An 11723-nucleotide genomic window follows, 5' to 3' on the forward strand; every position below is an offset into this window, starting at 1 on the left:
AAGGATATAGCTTTTTAAACAACGTGCCCAACTCTGCACGTTTGATGACTGCGAACGAGGGTTTGAGGAGAGGTTTGGCAATATCGTTACATAACAGCCCGGTTGCGTTGCATGTCGCTAGACTCTAGTTTGATGGTTAACGCAAAGCAGTTGGCTAAACTGCCTTAACGGCTGAAAATAATTTTATCGTTAACATTGATCTTAATATTTATGGCACGTAGCCCTCTCGAAAATCCGCACATGCAGTATGCAGCAATAAAACTGCCATCGACGTCGGAACCTGGAGGATGGGGCTAAACGCTAAGAGCTGTATACAATACACAAATTGCAGTCAATCCCGTTCTCATCATCAAGGTAGTGCACTGTTTGATGTGTATCATTGGTTCGCATACCTATGTCTTTGGTATACAATAGCAAGATATAGGCAAGACTAGTTGTTTTTTTAACCGAGCGCTTGTTTCAAAGTCCTGAAAGGTAGTTCTTTTCCAGAACCGTGACACTGGCCTTTCTGGTCGCTGTTGTGCCTGTGCGTCTTAATTTTCATGCATGATTTGACAGGATTGTCTTAAAAAAAAGTATTTGAATGGTGGTAGATGATTGGCCGATCACGTGATGTGATCTGGTGTGATACATATCAAATCAAATCAAATCAAATCAAAACAGACTTTATTGTCTGCCCAGGAGACCCAGGGCAGAAATTTGTCTTTGCTCACATACCCATACAGACATTTAACACACAGTTAGAAGTAAAAGTGAGGAGTAAAATAGTGTTGATTGCACCAGTCCATCAAAGCAGTGTATGTTTATCCTAACAACAAACCTTGGGTGACCAAGGGCCTAAAAGCACTGCTGAACAAAAAGAAACATTTGTTCATCACGGGCAGAAGCCCACGACAGAAGATTGGTACAGAGGACCATGATGCTATCCGTTGGGTGGGCAGAGGCTCTACGAGCATACTAGTTAGTCCGCTTTCAGTAGTTTGCCGGTGGACCAACGAGTATCGACGAGACTGAAACAGAGGTCGAGTTAGCTCTCGCCATAAACCCGATGTGTCAGAATGCGGCTCGTGGTTACATCTTGAGCTCGCTGGAGGGACCTGCCAGACGTCGAGTTATGATGCTTCCGCATGACGCAAGAGATACGCCGAGAAAGATCTTGGGTGTCCTAGTGGAGGCGTACGGCGAACGGGACATCAGTGCCACAGCAACGTGATGAGGTGGTCGACGAATACGCCGCGAAGCTCCAGAATTTAAGCAGGCGAGGTAGAAGGCGGCGCAGAGCGTCGAAGTGGCGGCGATTGACACCATCTCGGAGGACTGCAGCCCAACCGGTCAGGGAAAGTGACTGCCCCCGTTTTCCGTAACAGGATGACAGGGAAATAAAGTGTAGCTGGCCTGACTGGAAAGTGTCCGACGGCGGAGGTTGTCATTTATGGCAGTTGAGTGATGGCGTTGCTCGACACCGGCAGTGAGGTAACGACGGTCACTGACGAGTGGGCACGAGGGCACATACAGGACTTACAGCTAAAACAAACTCAGGAGTGGCGGTGGTGGACATGTTTACGGCCAGCGTCTGAGGACGTTCCTATCCTGGTGGTCAAGGACCTGGTCGATGTGGTCACAAGTGAGCGCAGGAGGCGCGTGTCGCTTCTACTAGGGAAGAACTGATGACTTGTTATATATATACTTGTTAATCACGTACATGTATGTCTACAATGTGTGCCACCCAGATCGCGGACACCCTTCCGGTCTCACATCACCGCCCAAAAATTTTAACTGAATTAATACTTATTGTAATCATTTCTGTCCAAAAGAAAAAAAAAAGTTGTCTACTAAGAGTACTTTCAAACAAGTGTGCATGCAGGAATGTGGAAGATCGTTGAAAAGCATTAATCTTGAACCCCCAAGGTTCGATACCAGCCTCTGCGCGTATGCTCGCTAGCCTAGGCTGTCTTGTCTTCTTTACAGTGTATTAAATTGCCCCTAAATTTCGAGGCAATTTTATGTAAAATTAATACATGCAAGAACTTCTTTCACCTTGCCCTGGATAGTGCAATAACAGCTTCTAAGTCGACCCGCTTAACGGAAATTGGAGCAAATTTAAAAGTCAAATGTAGCTAAAAGACCGGGAAAGTGGCAACGAATATTTCCGCGACGCGCACAAATGCATCTTTGTTAGTAGTTGTCTTCCCTTCTCTTTCCTTTCTGCCCCTTTCCTCCCTTCCCTCTTCTCTTTCATTCTCATTGGCATCAGTCCTGGCTGCCTTGCCCTCACATAGTCTCAGTTGCTGACGGCGGAAGACACTACCTTCCACCAAATATTGCTCGGATTGCGTTTAGGGCTAACCATCTAGTTTTGTAATAAATAATTTCTTCTGATTTAAAAAAAAATCATCTTCTGTGTTTTGATGCTGTGTTTCCGTCATAATAAGCGTGTTTTGCTGCAGTTTATCTCTACTTCTTCTGTCTGTAACGGGTACATTTCTTAAACATCCAGATCTGCCCTTGCACCTGCAAAACGTTTAGAGGATGAGAAACGTTGACCTGTGGACAGAGTTCCGGGTGAATCACTTGTTTGGTTATTAAATGTCGATCATTCTTGATGTTCGTTAGACCATCTGCCGTGAACCATACGTGCTTGCTTTTAGAATTCATTTGACTTATTCTGGTTAATTTATTGTCCCCCATTTTCTCCCACTTTGTTTCTTTATGAAAGACAGTATGCAATTGTACTTGAAGTAATAGACTGTAGAATGTATGATTTTAATGTAATACAGAACGCTTTGGTGTAAAGGTATGCTAGAGCAAATGTTACGAAGTACGTATATGTTGAGCTATTGTCATTAAATCTTTTTGATTTAAACTGTTTTGTGTGTCAGTTTCTGGCTCAAAAGACGAGTGCTTGTGTGCTGGTAGAACATCAGTAAACCTTTGCCTTCAAATGGACATTTGTAGAGGCATGATTGTACAATGTACGAATGATCAATGTAATTTGTACTCTCTCTCTCCCTCGTGTTTGTGTAAGAGAGAATTTCTGTGTACATGCATGGGTCGTGGGGAGGAGGGGATGAAATACAGTGGTTAAAAAAAAAAGAGTTTAAAGACTGTACTCGTGTACTTTTAAAGTTAAACAATGATGGTCGTCTTGAATCCCAGGAAAGACGATGAGAGGAGCTTAGTTAAGTCGATTGTGACAACAGGAACTCGAATCAGCAGTACTCTGTGTTATACCTGAACAAGACGCTGATGGAGCTGACGGAAACAGAAGGAAAGCATACTAAACCGAGATAACATTCAAGTTTGCTCCTTCCCCATCCCCTCCCCTCCTCTTTTTTTTTTTTTTTTTTTTTTTTTTTGGTATCCTAAAGGACATCGAACATTGGAACTCTTTTGAAAGATGCCAAAATCGAGATACAAGACATTAGTACCCTGGAAATATAGTTTTAGATGAGTGGTATGACTTGAGAAGTGAGAAAATTCAATTATTTCGGGGAAACGAGTCTGAGTAGTTTCATGGTAGTTCAGTGCTGTGGCTGTCGTGATTATCGCTGTTCCTGTCAAATTCTTCAATAGACTTCAAGCAGAAAGCAGTTTTCAAGTAGCATTATTCATCTTGTTGAGATCTTTGGGTTTTTTAAAAAACACACACACACCCAAAACAGGACATTTCTTGTTATATTGAATGTAAGGGATAAAATTTGTTCTGGATAATGTGTCGACTTTTTTAAAGACCAGAATTGGATTCATTCATAGTAAAGAACCACTCCAGATGGTGGTTAATGTTATTCCACAATTCTAATGTTCCTTAAAGCATCAAACACTTAAAACCGTGTGCAAAGTTCTTTCAATGTTTCCATCTTTCGGCTGCTTTCCAGATTTCAATATCATCGAAGAAAACAGCAGTTTTTTTGGGGGGACACTTCCAACAACCAGAATGTATACGTAAGCAAAGCGACCATTACATCACGAGGAGGAATTTTTAAAAATAAGCAACCGTCAAAAAAAAACATCTACCACCACCACCATTGTATTTTTCAATAGCATTTTCTGTGCTTTATATTTATATTTAATCACGACTCTGTCTTCTCCTGCCGTCGTTCCACCACATTCGAAATGCTTGGTAATCTCGTGTTTGTTTTTTGTTTCGTTTTGGTTTTTTTTAACCAATACTCTCAAAGTACTCCGGCTGATCATCTATGAGATAAATTTAAGTTGAAGTAAATCATGGTTTTAATCGTTAGAAATCAAATCAAAAATCTTGCCAAACTAAGTGTACACACGCATTCAAAGAGCAAGCACAGACGTCTTTAATTAGTACCAAATAGCCAATAACCTGAAAGCGTCTGCTGGTGTGATTTCTTTGTTAAGTCACCTCAGACAAGTTGTTAGACAAAACCAGACTTTGAGCCAAAATATCGTGTCAGTCAAAGCCGTTCCACTGATCATGTTTACCCAGATCACCCTATGCCGGCGAAACTGCCAGAACAATACGGTTCTCTTGTCATAAGAAAGAAACTGATATATTTGAATGGCACGTACCTTGTGGTGGGTTGCAACGTCCCTGAAGAAAGGTTTTGTTTGCAACCTCAGTAAAGCCTGAAGTTATTTTAACTTGCTTCGCTTCTTGCTTGATTCGTTTTGTGTATAAATACATCTGTTACGGCAATCATTTGGCCTTGTGTACAAGCTTTTAGAGAGCAGTAAGACCGTTATACTGTTCTTGCGTTTACTCGTCAACGCGAACATGGGCCTCAGGGAACTAGGCTCGTGAATGACGTGATATCACCCACGTTAACATAATCCTGCAAGGGAATATCATAAACAATAATCACAGGTCAGTCACTAAAATTCTCACCACACGGCTCACGTTCCCTGAACAAACTTAACGATGTATAACTTACAGAAAGGAAAGATTTACTAAACATACGTGCATAAGATAATCTGGCTCATATAAAGGAGGTCCAGTATTATCTTTGCTATCAGTACTTTCAGTTACAGTGCTGTTAACTCCCATTAAATCTCTGGTCACTGTCAGAAACATCAGCTTAGTTCTGGCAGTTGCTATTGCTCCTCTTGTCCTGCAAATTCTTCTGGAGTCTCAGTCTCTACACTTCTTTCGTGGCTAAATTATCGCATAGATAATGATGTGGTGAAATCGACTATAAGCAGTGGACGAAATGGCCCATTTTACCCTTATTTTTCTGCATAGGAACAGGTGAAACTGCGGCAACTGCCTTCGTGGATTTCATAGATTGAAAATCAGCCGGTCGAATTGGCAAATGGTTAAATAACCACAACCCTTAGTCGATTCATCCTAGGCAGAATCGACTCGTGAGTGGTCGAATCGGTAAATGATTGAAAAGACTGGTGACTGATCCTAATTACACAATGGCGACCTTATTTACCTGTTTCTATAATATCTTCTTTTCTCTTTTTTCTTGAACCTGAAATCTGGAAAAAATTATAGATGATTGCCATCTTCCACCTGCTGTGTCTACACTCCTCTGCGGTGAAATCAAAGTAACGGACGAATAAAGGAGCAGTGATATTATTGAGGACCCTACAGATTAACCACTCCTTACAATTTACGAAGTCGCAGAAAATAAAAGTATCTAGGATGAAAAAAATGTACGCAATCGTCGGCACTATTGGAGTCGGTCAAGCGGGAGACAACTACATAAGCTATCAGAAAGTTGTAGCGTTTTCTCCCTTTGACTACCGCATTCTTCGTCTGGATATGTTGCACTTAAAAACCACAGTGAATGGTTAAAAATTGTATCTTCACCGACTAACATTAAAACAGCCCACCTTTAGTTTACATCGACCATATGTTATACAATAATTTTGGGGTGGAAAATTACATTTTGTGAAGACAGTTTACGTCACTTGTTAGCTCCCCTTCATCATCCGGTCGCGCATTTACTGAAAATGTGAAATATATAATAGAAATGGGTCACATAATTGATCATTTTTTTACAGTGCATTATAATTATTGATCATAATTCTTGCATAATTTACGATTGAATTTTTTTTCAAGTTTTATAACGTACTTTCATTTCTTTGCGAATTTGGTTTTTGTGCTATTTCCGGTGTGTATAACCACGGTCACGTCCAAGATGTCCTTCATGAACACCGTCTACCGTGCGATCTTTAGACGCACGTCAACTTTCGCCCTGACTATTGTAGCAGGGGCATTCGTTTTCGAACGAGCTTTTGACCAAGGCAGTGAATGGATTTTTCAATACATCAACCAAGGGGTATGTCTTTTATACACTTCGACCTCAGATTAATTATGCTGACATTGTTGCATAACAGTTTTAATACACTACAAAGTAGGTATTTGACTATTTCTCTTTTTTTAAAACTTGCTTTTAGTATTTATGAACACAAACCTGTATCACATATGCTCATGTTATTTTTTACTCTGCAGGCAGGAATGGTTCAATCTGAGCATTTAAAGTAGATTTATAAAACTTGCTCATTAACAATAATGATTTCTTTTTTTGAAATTCTGAACAATGTATTGGATAAAAACAGACCTTATTGATTACATAAGCTAAGTTCGAAAGCACGAGCAAGATGTGTGGGCAGATTTGTATCAATAGTCTTGTGCCCGTCTCTTTTTTCATGTCGCCTTCTTACTCTACCCTTTTGTGGTGATTGTGTGAAGCAAAATGATTGCAATTACAAGTTTCATTATTACTATAATTTTAGTTTTCTATAACTAATTTTATTTATGAATGATGTTCAGCTACCTACTCAAAAATTGATACATGAGTATAAGTCAGTAGATTGATATGTTAAAGGTTGGCAGCAAAATACTGTTTTCAGTATATTTATGAATTTTCTAATTCTCATTTAAAATATTGATATTTTATTATTCTACAGAAGCTGTACAAAGATGTCAAACACCAATTTGTAAAGAAAGACTGACATTTTGATTGGGCCTGCTGTGTGTCAGATTTGTGACAGCAAGAATTTTCATTTTACAAGAACATCACTTCATACAAAAATGCTGGAAAACTTGAAAGTGTTATAATAAGTGCTGTTATTGAAACAGTTACTTAGAGAAAAGCTGTGTTGCTCTGATGTTTTCGAAAAATTATTGAATGAAATGTCATCTAGTCCTGTTATTTCTCTTTTGTTATTTTAGTTTTGCATTGCAAACAGTGTAGCAGTGTAGCTTGAACTAATGAAAGGATGTGTAATGTATAGACGATGAACATATTTTCTTGGTCTGTCAAATAACATGCAAAATGACTTTACGTTAGAGCAAAACTACCAACAAAAAAAAAACCTGTCTGATTTTCACAAAAATGATGATTGCTCTTGCAGTTACAAAGTGGGTGTTTGGAATGTGAAATAAATTTTGATGATTATTTGCAGGTATTTATCTAGAGATCAGTTTGCAGATACTGTATTACTTAGTTTCCAGGCTTTGTGAATGTGATGTTTAATGTAAAATCTAAAGTCTTATCATCTATGTCAAAAATGTGAATATGCAAGTAAAAGTGTTGTGTTTGACATAATAAAAACATTGTTTTTAAACATTACAAAACTTTGGATCTGATTCTATTATTAGATTCTTAAATCTTTAATATATTACATTTATTTTACATATTTAATCTCAGAGAGAAAGGCAGGGCTTAAATTATTTATCCTGGTGTTTCTGCTCAAAATCTGGTGTTTCCAAAAAACTTCACAACAGTTGTGCCTTTTTTCTTTTGCATTCCAGAGGATCATGCCTGAAAGACTTGAGGTCTTTCTGTTGTTTATGAAGAGAGCTTTTTTTTTTTTTTTATTCTGAGCACCCCTGAGCTTTTCTTCTCATGTGGCATCTTGAGGCCGAAGCTTTGTCCATGTCTGTATAGTAGGCACAGCTGCAGATTGGACATGCTCAGGGGTCACAAAGGCAGTTTTCTGGGTATGAATAATGATGCTGTTGGTGGCATTTAAGACTGAGCATCTGGTTGTCTGATGGTGGGTTATCTTCACTGTAGTTGTGTCTAAATCTGTCCAGGCTATAAAAATCTGCTGTTTCCTCTCTTTTTAAGAAAACAAAACTGTTTCTTAGAAGGTCCGTATGTGACATGTATCTCTTTCTGTTTCATTCAGTCCAGTGGCAATAGTTTGATTCACTTTGTATATAAGTTTGATCATACCTCTTCAACAATGCAACTAATACTTTTTGGAGTCTTCTTCTTGGTCCTATTCACCCCCAGTGGAGCATAGGGCCTCAACCACACCCCGCCATCGGACCCGGTTCTTTGTGTCCTTTTCCAGTTGGGACCATGTCATGCCAGATGTCTCCACCTTTCTGTGGACTGGTCCCCTCCACATCTGTCTGGGTCTCCCAACCCTGCACCTCCCCTGTGGGTTCTAGCCCAGAGCATGTCTCGTTAACTTGTTGTCCGGCTTTCGTAAGGAGTATTAGTGATTATTGTTGTCTGTGTACATCTCCACTGCAAAAAAAATAAGCCACCTTCCTTACAGCATGTACATTTACAGCTCAAACTTGAGAGTGACATGGAAGTAACTGGTTAAAATGATCAATAAACTAAAATAATTGAGTCATACTTTTAAAAAAGAGTGGGTGTGATTCGAACTGAATTTGAGTTTAAAAATGTATTTAAAAATAAGTTTAAAAATGTATGGCGCGATTCCCAAATCCATGGTGCCATCATTTTGATGACCGCACTTGAATCTGAAGAGTTATGAACGTCCTCCTTGTACTTCCCTAGAGCTGTATTTTAGACATAATTATAAATAAATGATGGTTATGCAGCCTGGAGGTTTTAGGGGAAGCAATTCAGAATGTCAATATCATATAAACCTGATTTGTTATTTCACTTGCCTATTCCCCTGCGCATCTTGTTTTCCTGCCACAACACATCAGGCCTTCATTGCTGAGTATATGACTAAGGATCAGCTAAATTTATGACTGTCATAGATTTATGAGCTTCGAATGCTAGAGGAAAAAGGAACATTTTTGAATCATTGTGCTGCTTATCTTTCAATGTGCTTGGTTGCTAATATTGTCCATATATATGGTGACTGAAAACAATGCAAAAAGTTTCCTTCCCTGTAGTCAAAGCATTCCACCATGGACGTGTTTAAGCCAGTTTGTGGTCACACAGACTAATGCTTTAACCAATTATATAACCATCCCTTTATTTTCATTTCTTTCATAGTTCATTTTGAAAATTGATTGTTCATTGGGCAAAAATACTTTTCAATATCTATCAGAAGCTGCACCACTGTTTAACAGTAATTACTGCCATTTTAGCATGGCTTTCACTACATTTCACGGTATTAATCTCTTATGAAATTAAAACCTTTGGTAATTTACAAGATTTAAGACATTTTATAACCCTATTTTTCCCCAAAACTTTGTGGCTATTCATCGTTTTTAGGTTTTTTTTTTTTTATATATATATTTCCATCCTTGTGCCATACTCTTCTGAACATGTTTGTATAGACCAGTAGTGTTATATTTTGCGCTAGGGTATTACAGCATAATTCTGATTAGTGCTGTGACTATGGGCAGAAACCAGAGGTTGCATGATTATAGTTAATAGCTGGAATTAATGCGCTACTTTATGGATATCTGTCCACAAGAGAGGCTGTTTACAAAAAAAATGGGTCGGGAGCAAGAATCCCGCAGTTCTGAAATAGCCACGAAAATGTACAAACGCAGCCGGCCCATGATTATCCATCCTACTAGAAAACAACGTGGCAAGCACGTGAAAACTTATGAAAGATGGCATCTATCATTTAATGAGGACCAATGACTAGATGCAAAGTACTACTTTTCCATATTACTTTCTTTAATAATAATGTGGCATACAGCAGTAGATGCAGCCTACAATTCATAAACGGCAACTATGCATGGGCAAGGCAGTGGCAGGGGCAGCCAACCCCTCATAAAAGATAGGGGGCAAGAATATCTTTTCGCCCCCACACTGGCCCAGTGCTTTAGACGTGATTCTTCACAAAGCACAAAAAAAGGTGGAGCTGAGCGAGACATGCACACAAATGATAAATCTATTATGAGAGTAACAGAGTAAGCAAAAGTTATGCTTTTAGACCTGAATCTAAAGGAAAAAGAAACTACTACAAAACGAAGGTATTATTCAGATGCATTTTTTTTTTCGCACACTGACATGCAATCCGGCCTTGAATGCAATATGATTATAAAGTTTATGTTATTCTGGACATTACATCTTGTGGCCTTGATAACCAGGAGTGTCATTTTTTCTATGTGCTGCTTTTGCCTGTGTTGTGATGCTACCACTGTGTACATGGCTGTTGTTATGCCCCCACTCCTGTTTTTTGTAGTGTGCGAATGTGAATGTCGTTCACTGTCAGTAGAGAATTAAACCCCCTCACATCCCAAAGCTGAGCATCTTCATACATCACTGCAAAGTATCAGTTCTTTCAGTGAATAGGGGTAGTATTTGAGACCATTGTTGCAGAATCTATATCCCAGATTTCTTTTTTCACTGGTTTCATGAATTATCAAAATCCGAGAGATGCACTTATTACATACTGTGATGCCCTACTCTTACATAACTTGTTAAAAACTCGAAAACTTGAGATTAATCACCAACAAGACAATTTTTGTTCAATTTTTCAATACACCATAACACACACCCTGAAACTGGGAAAAACCCCTCAAAGCCCTGTTTGTTTGTTCATTGGATGACCACATACATAATTAAGGATCGAGTGTCAGTGGTGATGTGCTCGGAGATGAATGATGAGGCCAATCTGGGCCCAGAAGTCTCCCACGTGGATGTGGAGCCTATGTGAAAAGTGTTGGCTGGGATAGACATTCTGGCCTTGAGTGATGCTGTGCATCTCTGTTTTTCTACCACAACACATCTAGCCTGGAAAGTGCTTGGATTTCCTGGGTGAGGGTGCTGCACCAGGATAGGCCTCCTAGTTGGCAGTATAGATGCCAAGGCCCTTGAAGTTTTTCCCTACAAATGTGTGCTTACCCAGGCATAGCTCTCCATGGAGAAGCTGCTTCTGGAGAAGACTGTCAGGCACAAGGAGTGTTCAGTCTAGCATGCAATTTCAGCAAAAGGATAAGGATACTGGAAAAGCAGGCACTCCTCAAAACTCCGCAGTCGGTGAAGCTGACCGAGACAATTCGTTGAACTGGTTGAGCAGCTTGGCATGTCTGGTGTATATGATCCGGGTCTGAATGAGGTGAACTAGGGTGGTAACTTGATGGTAAGCTTGAGAGCACTATGCTCTCACATTTCCTACGAAGTCTGCTGTAAGCAGCAATTGCCTAGGCGACTCTACTGTTGATCTCCACATCGATGTTTGCTGTGTTAGAGACGGGTAGGTGCTCAACTGCCCTCGAGGCTGCACCCTTCGTGGTACTGATGGTCAGACTTAAGTCGTCACATGACTACATCTTATACTCGGTACTGGCATTTTGAGCGCTATATACAGATCCCTAAACCTAACCCAACCCATAATTCTATCCCATTTTATACGAGTAGTCGGAAAAGGTGTCATGGCGTCATGAGGCTTTGATGTTGTACCTAAGTATGCAACTACCTTGTACAAAAATAATTCAGCAGTACAAGTCTTGGAATACGTTCCATTAAAATTGTCTGTTGTTTAATATCAGATCACTAGGAAAGGATTCTCAAATGCTTTTACATTTCGCACTTTATAATGTTTATTTGTTAATTTAATTGTCCAGC

Source organism: Pomacea canaliculata, linkage group LG4, assembly GCF_003073045.1.
Source record: "Pomacea canaliculata isolate SZHN2017 linkage group LG4, ASM307304v1, whole genome shotgun sequence".
In the NCBI taxonomy this organism is placed as follows: Eukaryota; Metazoa; Mollusca; class Gastropoda; order Architaenioglossa; family Ampullariidae; genus Pomacea; species Pomacea canaliculata.